At 28.7% G+C, this 16,302-nt stretch overlaps 1 protein-coding gene and 1 long non-coding RNA gene across 2 annotated transcripts in view; one reads left to right on the top strand and one right to left on the bottom strand.

Annotated features, from left to right (window-relative positions):
- The window catches only part of LOC129909326 (protein windpipe), a 77,613-nt gene that overhangs the window by 53,019 nt on the left and 8,292 nt on the right, over positions 1–16,302 (bottom strand). The window lies entirely within an intron of this gene.
- On the top strand, positions 298–2,078 carry LOC129909334 (uncharacterized). Its single transcript, XR_008771439.1, has 3 exons — positions 298–533; positions 679–822; positions 1,610–2,078. It is a non-coding gene; the product is annotated as an uncharacterized LOC129909334 (long non-coding RNA).

The following is a 16,302-nucleotide window of genomic DNA, read 5'->3' on the forward strand; positions in this document are numbered from 1 at the left end:
TGTATTCTTTTTTCATATTGTGCCAACAAGTGAATTAATTAAAACTAAAACTGTTAGAGAATTTATACAACTCAGATAAAACTCGGATAGTTTTGAAAACCAATGAAATAAAAGTCAAGCTACAAAAGAATTAATACAACTCATTACTCAGATAATTTTGAAAAAGCAAGGTGAGTTCATTAGTAATAAAATATACAAATTATATATACAATAGTCTAATTTCCCACTTGCATGCTCTCGAATTTCAAAAATTGATGATGATTCGCATATTTTTTTTAAGTCAACATATATTTTTTCATTCTTTAAATTATCCCTTTTTTCTCTATAAATCTTTGTTAAGAAATTGGATAGGTCAGAAGTTCAAAGCAATATTGTTTGATCCGACTAAAGTTTGACAACCTCAGTTCCGAAGAGTTCGAAAAATGGTGGAAGGCGTGTTCAAATCCAGACTCACGCATATAAAGAACTTCACAGCAACTTCGGATATTTTAAGGAAATGGCCCCAGTATAAACTTCCTACTGGATTTTGATTCGTAAGTCAAATTTATGTGTATATTTTTATGTATAATATGTATTTATATGTATAATTTTCTTTTTTTAAATTGCCAACTTCTGAAATTTTTTAAAATCCTTTAAAAACACACTGTATGAATAAATTTTTTAATTTTTTTCTTAAAGTTGGACATGGACTTCGAGTATATTATTAAAAATCACAACTCTCTCCTTGAACGATGGGAAAACCTATACTGCAAAAAGATCGAGTTAAAGAAAAATCGATCAAGGACGTTCTGGATAAAATGGAGTGTAATAACACACCAGAAAGTAAGTTGAATATAATTTTGTTATATACAATTAATTTTTGTCTTTTGAAAACGCATATAGTTTATTTCCGTTCTCAATATTTGGTATTTGTATTAAAAATGACAGGTACTAAAAGACAATGGGTAAAATTGTATGGGTTACATCCCATTGGTGTAACATTTAAATATCTACACATGGTACTATTTTGTATGTAGGCAGAAATCTGTATTTTATGCAGGGAAAAACTTTATTGTAATGGTTGCATTTATTTTTACAGGTTTTTTTTAGATAGTTAGAGTTGTATTTATTCCAAAAAATCAACCACAATAGTTTTTTCCCTGCACTACTTATGCCTATACCATACAAACAATCACCCCTATTACGATTGTCGTTTTAATTTTTTTTTTTCCAAAACACTATCGTAATAGAGGTGAATAATTGCATTTATCAATACCTTTCAGATCGTTGCCGTACAATGAAATTTTCTAAGTCCATTTTGACTTGTAATTGTAATAAAACATCTATCTTACATTTTTAACAATTACATTAATCCATTTTTGGATTTTTATTATTAGATAATTTCTAATGCAATAATGAAAAAAAGGACTTAGGGAATTTTCATTGAACGACAACGATATGATATAGGTCTTTAAGTGTCACACCAATGGGACGAAACCATCCATTACATTCGAGGTCTCCTTTATCTTATCTTTCACGAAAGTTTATATTATATATCTTCTAGTTTAATTTAAGTAATTGATAATTATATCACACAATTTTATATCCATGTTTTCATTTATATTTTTAGACTGTCGGGATGCTGCTCTCTTGTGGGCACTTCATGGGTACCTAGTACCCACATTAAAGTCTGTGCGAAAGGAAAAGGAATGAAGACAACATTGAAACCAACCATCAAAGACTCCCAGGAGTCGTTTGTTTTTGTTGCAGCATCTATCCAGAACGTTGAGGACCACATCCAGCACCTTCAACAAAAAGGAGATAACGTCCAGCCGTTTATAATTGTGGTTGGTAAGGATGTTATTAATTTTAAGGAAATATTTTTATATTTCGACGGGGTAAAGTTTCCTTTTATTAGTTTCATACGGGCGGTCGATATTTGTTTTAAAACATTCTTCCTTTTTAACTTAGAATTTCCTAATCCAAGTTCCAACTTTTGGAACTTTATTCAGTCATTGTATTTTGATGATAATAAAAAATGTTGTACAAAAGCACACATCCTTCTAAACGTAATTAATGAATAATTTTTATTTAAATTTTTTTTTCTAAGTATTTTGATAACTTTAATTCAAAGGGTCTAGGTGTCTATTTTCTATTATTCACTCTTCTTAAAAATTTCTGTAGTGATTATAATAATTTTTTTATAACGCATGCACTTCTTTATCCTTTCCACTCCTATCATTATCATTAGTTTCAGATTATACATTATTTACACTTTTCAAATAATTTTTCACTATGAATTTGCACTTTTTCTTTATTATAAAAGAGTAATTATCTATATTTGTAGGTCCCTTTGAATTAAAGTAACGATATCATTAGTTTTCCACTAACATAAAAGGGATGTATGCTTTTTATTTGGTGCCACTGTTGTTTTAAACGTGGAATTTATTAAAGAGTTTTCCTTTTTTTAACTTAAGATCTACTTTTCCAACTTTATATACAGGGTGTCCCACAGTCACCGCCCCAAATGAAAACCATGGATTCCTGAGGTCATTTGAAGTCGAAAAACTTAAGAGGTAATTTTCTCGTTTTCGTCCCGTTTTCGAGTTACCACGGTTTTTATGATTTTTGCTCTCTTGTCCTTTAACTGGCCTTATCTTTGCCAAACTAAGTTTGATTTGAAAGATTTTTTTTACAACCAATCAAGAATTTATTACAGTTTAAGTTTGTCTCAAATTTTTTTTTCTGCGGACAACCGTTTTTCCACAATTTTGCATCAAACACAATTTTCTTCGTTTTTTAAGTTGTTTTTTACACTTTCATATCATTTGAGTCAAAAAAAACACGTTAATGAGTATTAATTTTTTGTCCTTTTTCTTAAAGCCCAGTTTATTTTCATAAAAAAAATAAGTTTTATTTCATAAAAAAGGCTACTGAAAGTAATTAAAAAAAAATAAACAAACTGAGTGAATTAAAAAAAAAATAATTTTTAAATAAAAAATTGATTTAAATGAATTAAAAACTTTTTCTGAGCAATTGTGATTAAGAAAAGAACAAATAGATAAAGCTCAGAAAAAAATTTAATTTATTTAAATCAATTTTTTATTTAAAAATTATTTTTTTTTTAATTCACTCAGTTTGTTTATTTTTTTTTAATTACTTTCAGTAGCCTTTTTTATGAAATAAAACTTATTTTTTTTATGAAAATAAACTGGGCTTTAAGAAAAAGGACAAAAAATTAATACTCATTAACGTGTTTTTTTGACTTAAATGATATGAAAGTGTAAAAAACAACTTAAAAAACGAAGAAAATTGTGTTTGATGCAAAATTGTGGAAAAACGGTTGTCCGCAGAAAAAAAAATTTGAGACAAACTTAAACTGTAATAAATTCTTGATTGGTTGTAAAAAAAATCTTTCAAATCAAACTTAGTTTGGCAAAGATAAGGCCAGTTAAAGGACAAGAGAGCAAAAATCATAAAAACCGTGGTAACTCGAAAACGGGACGAAAACGAGAAAATTACCTCTTAAGTTTTTCGACTTCAAATGACCTCAGGAATCCATGGTTTTCATTTGGGGCGGTGACTGTGGGACACCCTGTATACCTATAGTTCAAAAACAAAAAATATTTTGTATTTCTTAAAATAAGTATACATATATGTTTGATACATAAATCTATATGTTAATGAAAGAAATTTCAATTGCAAAAAATTAATAAAATTTATAATGTTTACCTAACTTAAATGTTTAATTTTTGAACTTAAAACTGTTACAAATTTCAGAAAAGGTTGCGGATAGAAAAAATAAAATGTAAGTATTTTTAACATATACATATTGCCATATAGAAATTTTATAAATATATTGAAAGTTTAATTTATTTATATATATATATAAAATTTATAATATAATTTATTATTATATATATATATATATATTTATTATTTATAATTTATTTATATATATATATAAAATATATCAATAGTTTAGTTATTTAAATAAATAAATAAAATTTTTAATATTTTACTAAAATTTTTAGCAATATGCTTTTTGTGACAATAAATTGAGTTAATTGCGCCAATTAACTCGTTTATTGGGGCAATAAACGAGTTCATTGCGCCAATAAACAGAGTTCATTGCGCCAATAAACAGAGTTCATTGCGCCAATAAACTCGTTTATTGAGCCAATAAACTAGTTTATTGGGCCAATAAACGGAGTTAATTGTGCCAATAAATAAGTTTATTGAGCCAATAAACGAGTTTATTGTGCCAATAAACAGAGTTCATTGCGCCAATTAACTCGTTTATTGAGCCAATAAACAGAGTTCATTGCGCCAATAAACTCGTTTATTGCGCCAATAAACGGTTAATTGCGCCAATAAACAGAGTTCATTGAGTCAATAAATAAGTTTATTGGCACAATAAACGAGTTTATTGTGCCAATAAACGGTTAATTGCGCCAATAAACAGAGTTCATTGAGTCAATAAATAAGTTTATTGTGCCAATAAACGGTTAATTGCGCCAATAAACAGAGTTCATTGAGTCAATAAATAAGTTTATTGGCACAATAAACGTTTTATTGTGCCATGAGCCAATAAACGAGTTAGTTGAGCCAATAAACAGAGTTTATAATTTTTCTTTAAATTTCAACTATTTCAATTAACCGTTTATTGTGCCAATAAATCGTTTATTGTCCCAATAAATCGTTTATTGATCCAGAAAAATATTTCAACTAACTGTTTATAATATCAATAAACAGTTTATAAAATCAAACAACAAATTCAACTAACGTTTATTGAAATCAACTAACAGTTTATTGAAATTTTATGGAAAAAATAATTCAATAAACAGGAGTTCATTGTCCCAACAAACTTGTTAGTTGGACGAGTTTCAATAAAAAAGTTTATTGGGACAATGAACTTTTTTATTGATATTATGTACCTTTTTGGTTTAGTGCAGGTACCGTTAATTTTGGTCATAAAAATAAAATTCTAATTTCCCCTCTAGGGTATCACCCAAAACTGCTAAATACCAAGTTTGAATAAAATCACTTCACTCGTTTAGGCTGCAGATCCAGATAGAGACAGACACACAGACAGACAGAAATTGGTAGGTATGCCAATAAAAGGAAATTTGTATCGACACTTAAAAACTAAATTTCAAAACAACTCAATGGTCCATTTAAAAAGAAAAAGGTTTTTGAAGATTCCAATTGAATCTAGAAAATCCTAAAAACCCAGAATCTAGAATCCATCAAACCCATAGAACACCGGAAACCCAAAATGCGGAAAAACTAAAATCCGGAAAACCCAAAATCAAGAAGTGCCAAAAACCGAAAATAAAACAAAAAAAGTAAAAAGCTCTTATAAAATTGGTTACACAGAGAAAAATAGACCACATAAAATAGAGCAAAAAATAATAAGATTTCTCTATGGTTTTCATCCAAGAAGGAAACCTTATTAAAACAATCGGGTTTTCCTTATTGTTTTAAAATCTGCAAAAAAATAAAAAAAATGATGACCAGGCTGGGAATCGAACTGGAGACTTCAAATCATTACCTTACCACCTGAAGCGATTTTTGTTCTAGTGCTTAGTTGCAAAAAAAATCAACTTTTCAGTCAAATTTTAATAAGATTTTCTCTATAAAAATAATAAGAAATCTCCTTAAAAAAACCTTATTAATCGTTGATTTTAATAAGATTTCCTTATGAAATGTATGGACGGTAAAACAATATGGCAATCTGTTAGTTTTTAGCGGGTCATATTTTTCTCTGTGTAGGGTCAAAATTTCGAAAAAGAAATAACCTGACAACCCAATATCTCGAAAATCAAAATTTCAGAAAACCTGAACAGAAAATCTCAAGAGCCCACAATTCTGAAAATTCAAAAGTTTCGGAACGTCTTTTTTCCGAATTTTGCGTTTTTAAAATTGTGGGATTTCGGGATTCTGGATTTTCGGAATTTTTGGATTTCTAGCTTTTCGGGATTCTGGATTTTCTAGACTTATAATTTCGGGATTGTGATCATCTACTCTTTAAAATTTCTTTATTGACTGAAACTTTGATTGAACAAAGAGTCATGCAAAAATAAAACTTAACAAACAATTTAAACATACATTATAACATTGATTTTGGGACCCAATTTGGGATTTTGGGTTTTCAGGATTTTGACACCAATCCAATTTTAATGGGTGCTACAGCAACTTAAACATTTCTGCATAAAAATTTTCAAAAAAAGAAAGTTAGAAATCAAGAAAACGGTTTTGTATGTAAGAGGTATCGTTAATAACACCGCACACAAAAACAAAAAAGTGTCATGTACCAGGAACCAGACCTATGTATCTTTCTATATGTTTTTGGGCACGCTGAATCTGAATTTCAAGTCCGTTTGGCCCTGTCACTCAAAAAAGGAAGTTTTTTGCCTTTTTTTAGGTCTTTTTTACATTTTTCTCAAAACTGGAGGGTGACCGGGCAAAACGGACTTGAAATTTAGTGGGTCCAAAAACATAAAGAAAGATAGGTCTGGTTAATGGTACATACAACTTTTTTTTTGTGTGCTGGCACTGTCGCTGTCATCCCCCCCACACAAAAAAAAAAGTTTAATGAACTAGGAACCAGACCTGAATTAGAATTTCAAGTCCGTTTTGCCAGAACACCCTTCAGTTTTGAGAAAAATGCAAAAAACTCCAAAAAGTCATAAAAATTCAAACAAAATGCAGTCACAGCTCAAAACTGGAGGGTGACCGGGTCAAACGGACTTGAAATAATTCGGATTCAGCTTGCCCAAAAACATATAGAAAGATAGGTCTGGTTCCTGGTACATGACACTTTTTTTTTGTGTGCCGGTGTAATGGTTCAAAATATATATTAATAATACTTGACCGTATAAGGTGAAAAAAGGGGTAAACCTCGGAATGAATGCTAATAGAAATTTTTTTTGCTCAATATCTTCGTTTTGGCATTCTATAACATACCTCAAAAGTCTAGAAAAATCTCATGTCCGCAAGTCGCGATTTTCAAGGTCAAAGCGCGAAATGGAGATTCTCAAAATTAGCAAAAATAGACGATATTTTTTAATGCTGATGCCAAAATATCTAAAATTAAGACAATCTGACGTCTCTGAAAAAAGTTATACCTGTTTTTCATCTGTCAACCCATATTAATATAACGTTTGCAAACCTATTACTGAAAAACCCTTAAAAGTTATGGAAGAGGGACCAAATTTTGAATGAATTCTTTCATATCCATTATAATTAAGAATCAAAACAATGCAATGAAAAAAACATTCATATCTATAAAAAATTGGTATTTTTTGAGAAAAGTGGAAATTTTGGGATATGCACTAAAAAACATCCTGGTACAATCTTGGAATTAGTGCTAATTGCCTTTTTGTTTCTACCTTTGTTTAGATATTCTATAATTTATGTCAAAAATCTAAAAAAAATCTCATGTCCGCAAGTCCTAATTTTGCAGGTAAGGTAAACTAAGTTAGGTGCAGATTTAAAAAAATTAATAAGAAAAGTTTAAATTTTTATATGTATACCAACATAAGCGACATGATTTAAAGGTATTTTTTAACACTTATTCCAACAAAACTCAAAAACAAGTCAACCTTATCATCCCTTAAAAGTAAAGCACCTTATTCATGTTGATCTTACACAAATATCTGAAGTGTTTTTTTTCAATTTTTTAAAATCTGCACCTCATCTTCAAACCAGGGAAATTAGGACTTGCGGACATGAGATTTTTCTAGACTTTTGAGGTAGGTATGTTATAGAATGCCAAAACGAAGATATTGAGCAAAAAAAATTTCTATTAGCATTCATTCCGAGGTTAAACCCTTATTTGACTGGATTATAAGTTTTTTTTTATCAAGAGAATGCTCTCATTTGCCTCAGAACCCGTATGTTTTTAAAATTAAAATCGTTAAAGCCATTTTCGAGAAAAACAACCTTTTCTATTTTGATCATGTTAATTTTGGGCTTAGTTAAAATTTTAAAATAGATATACTTCAAGGCCATTATGGTTCTCATCTACCACCTGGGAAAAAACTCATTTTTTCTTAATCATCAATCAAGGAGATTCAATCTATCTTATTGAAAACAAATTAATGTCTCGTTTTCAATGAAATTTATTACAATAACCTATATTTGATTGATTTGATTGCTGTAGCAACAAAGAAAATTTGAACCGCAGGTCTTTTTGTTTCAAATTCAATTCAACTAATTGCAGTCAATCAAAATGCATATGAAAATATTGTTTATTTGAAAAAGTGTATCTTACAAATTTATGTCTCTCATCCAAATGACAATGATTGGACAGTTGCTATTACACAGAAATGCAACCTGTCGCATCAGATTCACTGCCATCCTCGCAATTCCCATCAACTCCCATCACTCTCATTTCATTCCCGCATATCTCATCATATCCAATCCGTACTAATTCAGCTGCCATAAAATATCAAAACATTTATACACCTCAATCGCCCAAGTGCCATTGAAATATTTCGTAATGATAATCTACAATCAGCGACTTTGGCTGATATACGTAGATAGATATTTTTTCTGTCTGTCTGAACCAAGGGTAATATTCTGCACTGCAATTGCAGTGAAATAAGCATAGAAAACAAATGCTGGAATACATCCATTAGTGACACGGATGATGGTGGCTTAACAAAACAAAAAAAAAGTCAGCGTTACCACATAGTTTCCTGTTTCACTCTAAGTGATTACGAACAAGCCTCTGATGCAGCAGCAGCGCAGATAAATCGGCGGCGGTGGTGGCGGCTCGCGATGGATGTTTTGTTTTATTATTGAACTTACGGTGCTGCACAACCAACCATCATTATTATCATCGAGAGGGAAGTATCTCGAGTCTCGACTCGAATGCACAACCATAAGTTATAGGCTGCATCAGCACGGGTCCCAGTCGGTCGGCTGATCAGTCAGTTGGATGGTTGGATTGGTGGGGTCTATCCACCTGTGCCAGCTGATGATTTGAGTTCCGCAATGATGGATTGTGCTACATAAAATTTTGTAAGTGAGGAAATTTTACACCTTTTAACCTGGCAACCAACTATTCAGTCAGCCAGCCAGCAATGACACAAACCGCGAGTTCTCGGTTTCAATACTTTCCGCAGTTTTTTTTTTTCTTTTCTTCTTTAATTTTTCAAACTTGCAACTTCAGTGGGGCAAGATTAATTGGAGGTTGGTTTTTTTTTTTTTGTTTTTCGTATTAATTTTGAAAATAAGTATGAGTAACATAAGATTAAAATACCTGCCTAGTTACCGCCACCGTCATTGTCATTTTGTATCTCCTTGTCTCTTGTCTTGGTTAGATAGAATGGCAGTAGTTGTGACAGTATGACCTTTAACCGAATATGTCTTAACGTCTCTCATGAAAACCGGAGTCAGAGTTTTATTACAAGTAGTAATTTTTTGTTGTTGTTATTTTATTAATGTTTTATAGCTGAGTATGTGACATTATCTAAAAGATTGTATGTCATACTTGGTTACTTTCAAATTTATTATAAATTTAAAAAGATGTTTTTTTGGTTAATATGTCAAGATGTCAACTGCTTTTGTTGAACTCAATTTTTTTTAGGGCTAATTTGAAAAAAAAAAAGAGACAAAAACAAGTGATCTTCTGTTTTATGGTTGTTTTTGATGTTATCATCTAAAATTTTGAACAAATTCTAAGTTTAGATTTGTGGAGACAGATTTTTAAGAGATTTGCCGTTTGAATCGTTCTTTATAGAATGTTTCAAACTCGTAAGAATAAAAACAAGAGATAACGACTAAAAAAGACACTGTCATGGCATAAGAATGCGCAAAAACGATTTTGCAATTCGGTCAGTCAATCGGTCTTACTGTCGCTACTTAGCCCTGTACAATATTTGTTACAAGGAATCGTTTTTCTAGCCAAATAAATTGTTCTTAAGAAACAGATCTTATTTTCCCCCTTTTTTGTAGTCAATTTACATTGATTACCAGCTTTTGAGCTACCCTGAAAACACGTCTTTGGCGGACACTTTATGGCGGATTCAATAAAAATTAATATCATTTCCAGTAATTGAAGCTTTTGAAGAAATATAATAAAAATATTTTTAAAGCTCCAACACTTTTAAAAATATTCAAGGTTTTTGTTAATAAAAGTAAGCTCAAAAGGACCTTTAAAAATAAAAAAAATGAAAAATTCAAATTTTTTTTTCAGAAATTTAAAGTCAACTATAAACTCAGATGAAACGTGAAAATCTCGATCAGTTTTCTTGTTTTTCAATATTCCGTTAAAATATGACTCAACCTCAAACGTTAACGGTCAAAATTTTCAAAAAAGTTGCATTTTTATATTTTTATTCTTTTCTCCAAATTGTAATTATTTATTTTATAATTTTTTTTATTTGTAATTTCTGAATTTCTCCTTTTCAAAGTATTTTTGTATTTCAATGCATTTAAATAGTTTAAATATAAATCAATAACATAAATAAATTAAGTTTAAAAAAAAAAAATTGCATTTATGAAAAAAAAAATTTGAAAGAAGAACATTGATTTTTTTTTAAATGTTGGTTTTGGATTAAGATTAATTTATTGCTACAAAATGGGATAGGTACCAATTTTGTATTACAATTTTTAATTTTTTTTTTTCAAAAAATTAGGTAGGTAGGTACCCGAATAGCACAAAATACGATTTGCAACAAGATTTTTGTTGCATTTGTATCATACTGAGGTTATCTGAAACGAATGCCGTTGTAACTCAGTTTTATTTTTGTACCCAAAAAATTGTTTGAAACTTTTTTATTCGAAATGCTGTTTATAGGTTTTAATTAAGTTCAAACTTGTATCTTTAAAAAATCAGATGTTGTTTATGTTGATGTTGTTTGTTTGTTACCTATATTAGATATTCATAAAAAGAAATATTTTTGTTAAAATAAACTTTGTTCTTTTCTAAAAACACATTTTGATTTAAAAATAAATTGCACGACTGGGGTCGCACGTACTTGCTCTTATGCTTAAAGTAACTATAATGTTAAAGCTTTTTATTCAAGAAATTTAAAATTTGATATTTTGAAGAAATTTCATAAGTAGTATAAAAAAATTAAATCTGTTTTTATAATTAATTAAACTCCGTTTTAAATTATCTTAAAAAAAAAAACAAATATGCCATTTTATTTCTTGTATAAAAAGGTATTTTTAGAAAAAAATTTTCGAAAATTGTAGGAGCCGTTTTTTAAAAAAATAAATTTTTATATATAAAAATTTTTTAACATTTTTCAAAAAAAAGTTGGTATGCCATTTTGAAGAAATAATTAATTTACACATAAAAACTAAATTTCAAAATTTTTCATTGATCCGTTTTCAAAAAATTGATTTTTCAAAAAAAAATTTTGAAATATTTTTTAAAATTCCAAAATGAGTTTTTTGAAAATTTTCTAAAATTTTACTATTATCTTTACTTACACACTTTTGTATAAAAATTTTCATTTAAATCGGGTTAATGTTGTACGAGATATTTAGAAACGAAAAAAACCGTTCTATGACAGGTACCGTTAATAACGGTACAAAAAATATTTTTTTTATTTAAAAAGTTGGCTCTTATGTGTAGTACTAAACACAAAAATTTTAATCAAAATCGTTAGAGCCGTTTTTGAAAAAAATTAACTTTTGTATTTCCGTTATATGGCAGGTACCGTTAGTTTTGGTCATAAAAAAAAAATTTCAATTTTCCCTCTAGGGAATCACCAAAAACTTGTAACTACTAAGTTTGAAGAAAATCACTTCACTCGTTTAGGGTGCAGCTCCAGATAGAGACAGACACACAGACAGACAGACAGACAGAATTGCCGGACCCACTTTTTTGGCATTCTCCATCATCGTAATGTCATGTAAAATTGTTATCTCAAGTTCGATTTTTTTTTACGAATCCTAAACTTGCCCTATAGTACCTATATCGCAAGTAAAAATCTTTCTAAGAACTCAACTCAAATTCATTTAAGATGTTTTGATGTTTTTAACATAGGTAATTTAGGGCATGAAAAAAGATTGTATTTTTCAATTACATTCGACTCCCTCTAAGTCGAATTTCGATCTAAGTCAAACTTTTTCACCATTTTTAATGAATGAATTTTAAAGAAAAAATATTATATAAATCCCTCTAACTCTAACCGATTTTCGAGTCCTGGTGAAAAATCGACTTACAACTAGTCGACTGTATTTTAAAAACGAATCAATACATTTTATTGACATCTTGTTTTTGTACGTTCATTTATATTTCCTTTTAAATGGCATACCAATTTTTTTGTTTTTTTTTTTGAAAATTTTTATACAGGGTGTCCCAAAAGTAATGGATCAAACGAAGTATGCTGATAGGGGATCTTAAGGTCTCTCAGAATTTTGTAACTTGTTCATCCCAAATCCTTACGGTTTTCGATTTAATGCAATTCTTGTGAAATTTCGAAAAATCTCTACTTTGCAACAGTATTTTGCTTCCTCCGCCCATTATTGATTTTTGTTTTATACAATTCTTTTACTAAAACATTGCTAAATAATTAATAACAATTAATTAATCAAAACATTTTTTATTTCATACGCCATTTCGCTGCAAATTAGCTAATAGTTTCAAGTTTTATAAAAAGTCAATTTCTAACTTATTTTTGAGAGCAACACCGCAAAAAAAATTTGTTGGGTGTGAGAATGGTTTATTATTTTAAAAAGTTGCCCTGTTATTGTAGTTTTCAAAAAAGTATAAAAATTCCCAAAGTTGCAGTTAGATCGCAAAATATTACTTTGAATTCAACAAAACAGGGTTTTGCAGAATAAAAAACAACCAAAAATAAACACATTTTCTCGAACTGTTATTTGTTTATTTTTCTTTGAACAAAAGCGTCTATTTTTGTTTGTATTTTTGCTCTGAAAACCCCTGTTTTGTTGAATTCAAATTGTAATATTTTGCGATCTAACTGCAACTTTGGGAATTTTTATACTTTTTTGAAAACTACAATAACAGGGCAACTTTTTAAAATAATAAACCATTCTCACATCTAACAAATTTTTTTTGCGGTGTTGCTCTCAAAAAAAAGTAAGAAACTGATTTTTTATAAAACTTGAAACTGTTAGTTAATTTGCAGCGAAATGGCGTATGGAATGAAAAATATTTTGATTAATTAATTGTTCCTAATTATTTGGCAATGTTTTTGTAAAAGAATTTAAAAAAACAACAAATCAATAAAGGGCGTAGGAAGCAAAATACTGTTGCAAAGTAGGGATTTATCGAAATTTCACAAGAATTGCATTAAATCGAAAACCGTAAGGATTTGGGATGAACAACATACCAAATTCTGAGAGCTCTTAAGATCCCCTATCAGCATACTTCGTTTGATCCATTACTTTTGTGACACCCTGTATAAAAAAAAATACATATCGGAAAGGTGCGGACAGTGAGACAGTGCAAACAGTGAGACAATCCATTTTTCTCTTTTCTGAAAATAAGCACAATTACGCTAGTTTGGGTCAAAACGTTTATTTCTGCGTCTTTTAATTTTGTCCCGACTTAATTAAAGCTGTCCATTTCCCTACACCGTAAAATATCACTCAAAATCAGGTGAAAGTAGTTTTTGGAGTGTTATAAAAAGAGTGTATAACACAAGAAAATCTGGTTAGTGGAGAGAACTTTTTTTACATATGTATTATATTTATATGTTCTTTCATAAAAAAATATCATGTAATTAGAATTCCTTCTCGTTTTTTATAATTTTACATTTTTCCGAAAAATGACAAAAAGTAAACAGTGAGACATTATGTAAAAGCAAACAGTGAAACATTATAGTTTTTAAAAAAATCTACAATGGTCGGAAAAAGTATTTTGACAAAATGAACATTTTTCTAACTGATGAGAATAATCTGTAACGGTTAAACATAAAATAAGGAAGTTGACGGTTATTTATTAAGTATATTATGGTGAATCTCACGATGGTCAATGTCAGTCATATAGTTGGTATTATGCTTCGTGGCTGCATTTTTTGTATAAAAAGTATTAATTTTTGAGGGAAAAAAGTATTTTGACAAACGTTCTTTTTCAACGTTGGTAAGGTAAGGTAATGCATTTTACGTGTTTCAAGCACGTATACAACTGACAGACTTGTTAAGGCCCCGATTTGTAAAAAATTGGGCAAAACGGCGGAACTTAACATTGAAATTAGTGCATCTTCTGTTGCAAGTCATAACTTCTGTGTGTCTGTTAAAAAATCTGTGGAGAACTGAATTTATCGCGGGAAACTAAAAATTACCAAATATAAAAACACAAAAATATAATTATACCATTCAAAATTTACCACAAATGAACAAAAAATGAAAAAAAATGCACTAAAAAAAATTGAAGCATTTTGAAGAATTCACTTTATCGCGGATTGACTCCAAAAAGTCTGAATTTGGAAATGCCATTCTTTCATCAAAAACTTTGTTAGCAAAAGTACCCTTTGCATTGAACTCAAAGAAGACAATTTTACCATGTTTATGGGAAGATAATACAGTATTTATCTCATAAAACAAAAATTGAAAAAAACTGAATTCTCAAAAGAACATATTGGTATGCTTCTTTCACCCAAAAACAAAGTTTTATAGACCACATTCTCACAAATTTCTATCTCAATGATCCGGGAAACGAAAAGGAACTGTTGAAGCTCCGTAAAAATTTGGTCAAGTTTATTCCAGAAGCGAAAAGCACAACAACATGTCCCTTTGAGAATTAAATTTGATTTCGAAGTGTTTTTTCTTTGGTTTTTTTTTTGTTGGGCTTTTTGTTATTTTTATTTGAAAAATGGGTTAAAGTAACATAAATTAATTATTTATATACTTGTCAATTACCTAATTATTTGACGTTTTCGTAATTTTTTTGCAAACAGTGAGACGTTTTGACTTTTTCTACATTTAAGTCCAATGTGATGCTCTCATTCATTCTTTAACTACAAGTTTTTTTGCAACATTAAGATAAAATGTGTCTTAAACTGTCTTCAAAGTTTTGTTAAGCTATCCTGAAAACATTCTAAGATATACCAATTTAAAAAAAGGGTGTCTAACTGTCCGCACCTCTCCCCTAACTATTTTTCGAAAAATCAAAAAATAACGATTTTCAAATTTTTTTTTCTTAAAACTCTTCTTCATACAAGAATTTAAATGGCATACTTCGTTTTGAAGATCAAAACCATTTAAATAGATATTTCTGTAACTTTATACCAAATTTTATATATTTTTGTAAGTTATTTTTTTAAATTTCTTAAAAAATTCTTTTTCGATTTTTTTTAAAGATTAAAAATTATTGTAATCAACTTTTAACATGCGAGTAAGTTCGTTTAACCCAGTCGTGCATTTTATTTATTTTATGTTCATATTATTTTATTTTATTATATTTTTTTAAAAATATGTATAAAAGTATAATACCTTTCACCTGGTTTATTTCCTTTTTTCTTGCAACTTAAAATATTTCTTGTGAAAAGCAATCAATTTAAAAAAATTAAAAATAAAAATCTTATCATTATCAAGTGTTGACAAAAAAAATTATTGAAAATTAACTAAAGCCACGCCGCCATCGAAACCGTTGACAGTTCTTAATAATTTGGCCATAAATTTCATATCATACGTTATGTATGTAGATAAATATCTTATATACCTATTACGTATTTTTTTTACTTCCTCTTAACTTATTCAGTTCAATTTTTTAATGAATCGGTAACAGTTGTGTTTACTTTCTTTGATTCAAAATTTTGATATATAAGCAACCCATACATACGAATTGTATATTCATGACAATGTACGTAAACAAAAAGCACTGTTTTTTTCATGCATAACAGCAATTAATATGACTGAGTCAAAGATCAAGTCTAATTTTTTGCTTTTGATACGGCAAATCGAAATTAAGGCAATTTGGTTTGAAGAAATAATAATAATTGAAATAATCACATACTATGATTAAAAAAATTTAATTTTCTAGCCAAAGCAAGGCTAGCACACGGGCTTAAGCTATTATTAAATTGTTTTTGATTAAGATTTATGCACACGCGTTTTTGCTTATGTTTTATTTTTATTTTTTTTTTTTTTTTAATTGATATAGACAAAGGAACATATTTTTTTTAATTTTTCCATCATTCTTTTAATACCACTTATTTATGATTATAAACATAATTTTAAATAAAAATATACCTTATTTTTATGTTTTTGTTTTTTTTTTTTTTTAACTTCTGAGTTGGTATCTTTTATTACCTGAAAAGAAAAGCAAATTGTTTAATTAGTTTTAAGTATAAAAATTATACAAAATAATTATTGTATTATTAAAATATA

The sequence above is a fragment of the Episyrphus balteatus genome, chromosome 1, assembly GCF_945859705.1.
Source record: "Episyrphus balteatus chromosome 1, idEpiBalt1.1, whole genome shotgun sequence".
In the NCBI taxonomy this organism is placed as follows: Eukaryota; Metazoa; Arthropoda; class Insecta; order Diptera; family Syrphidae; genus Episyrphus; species Episyrphus balteatus.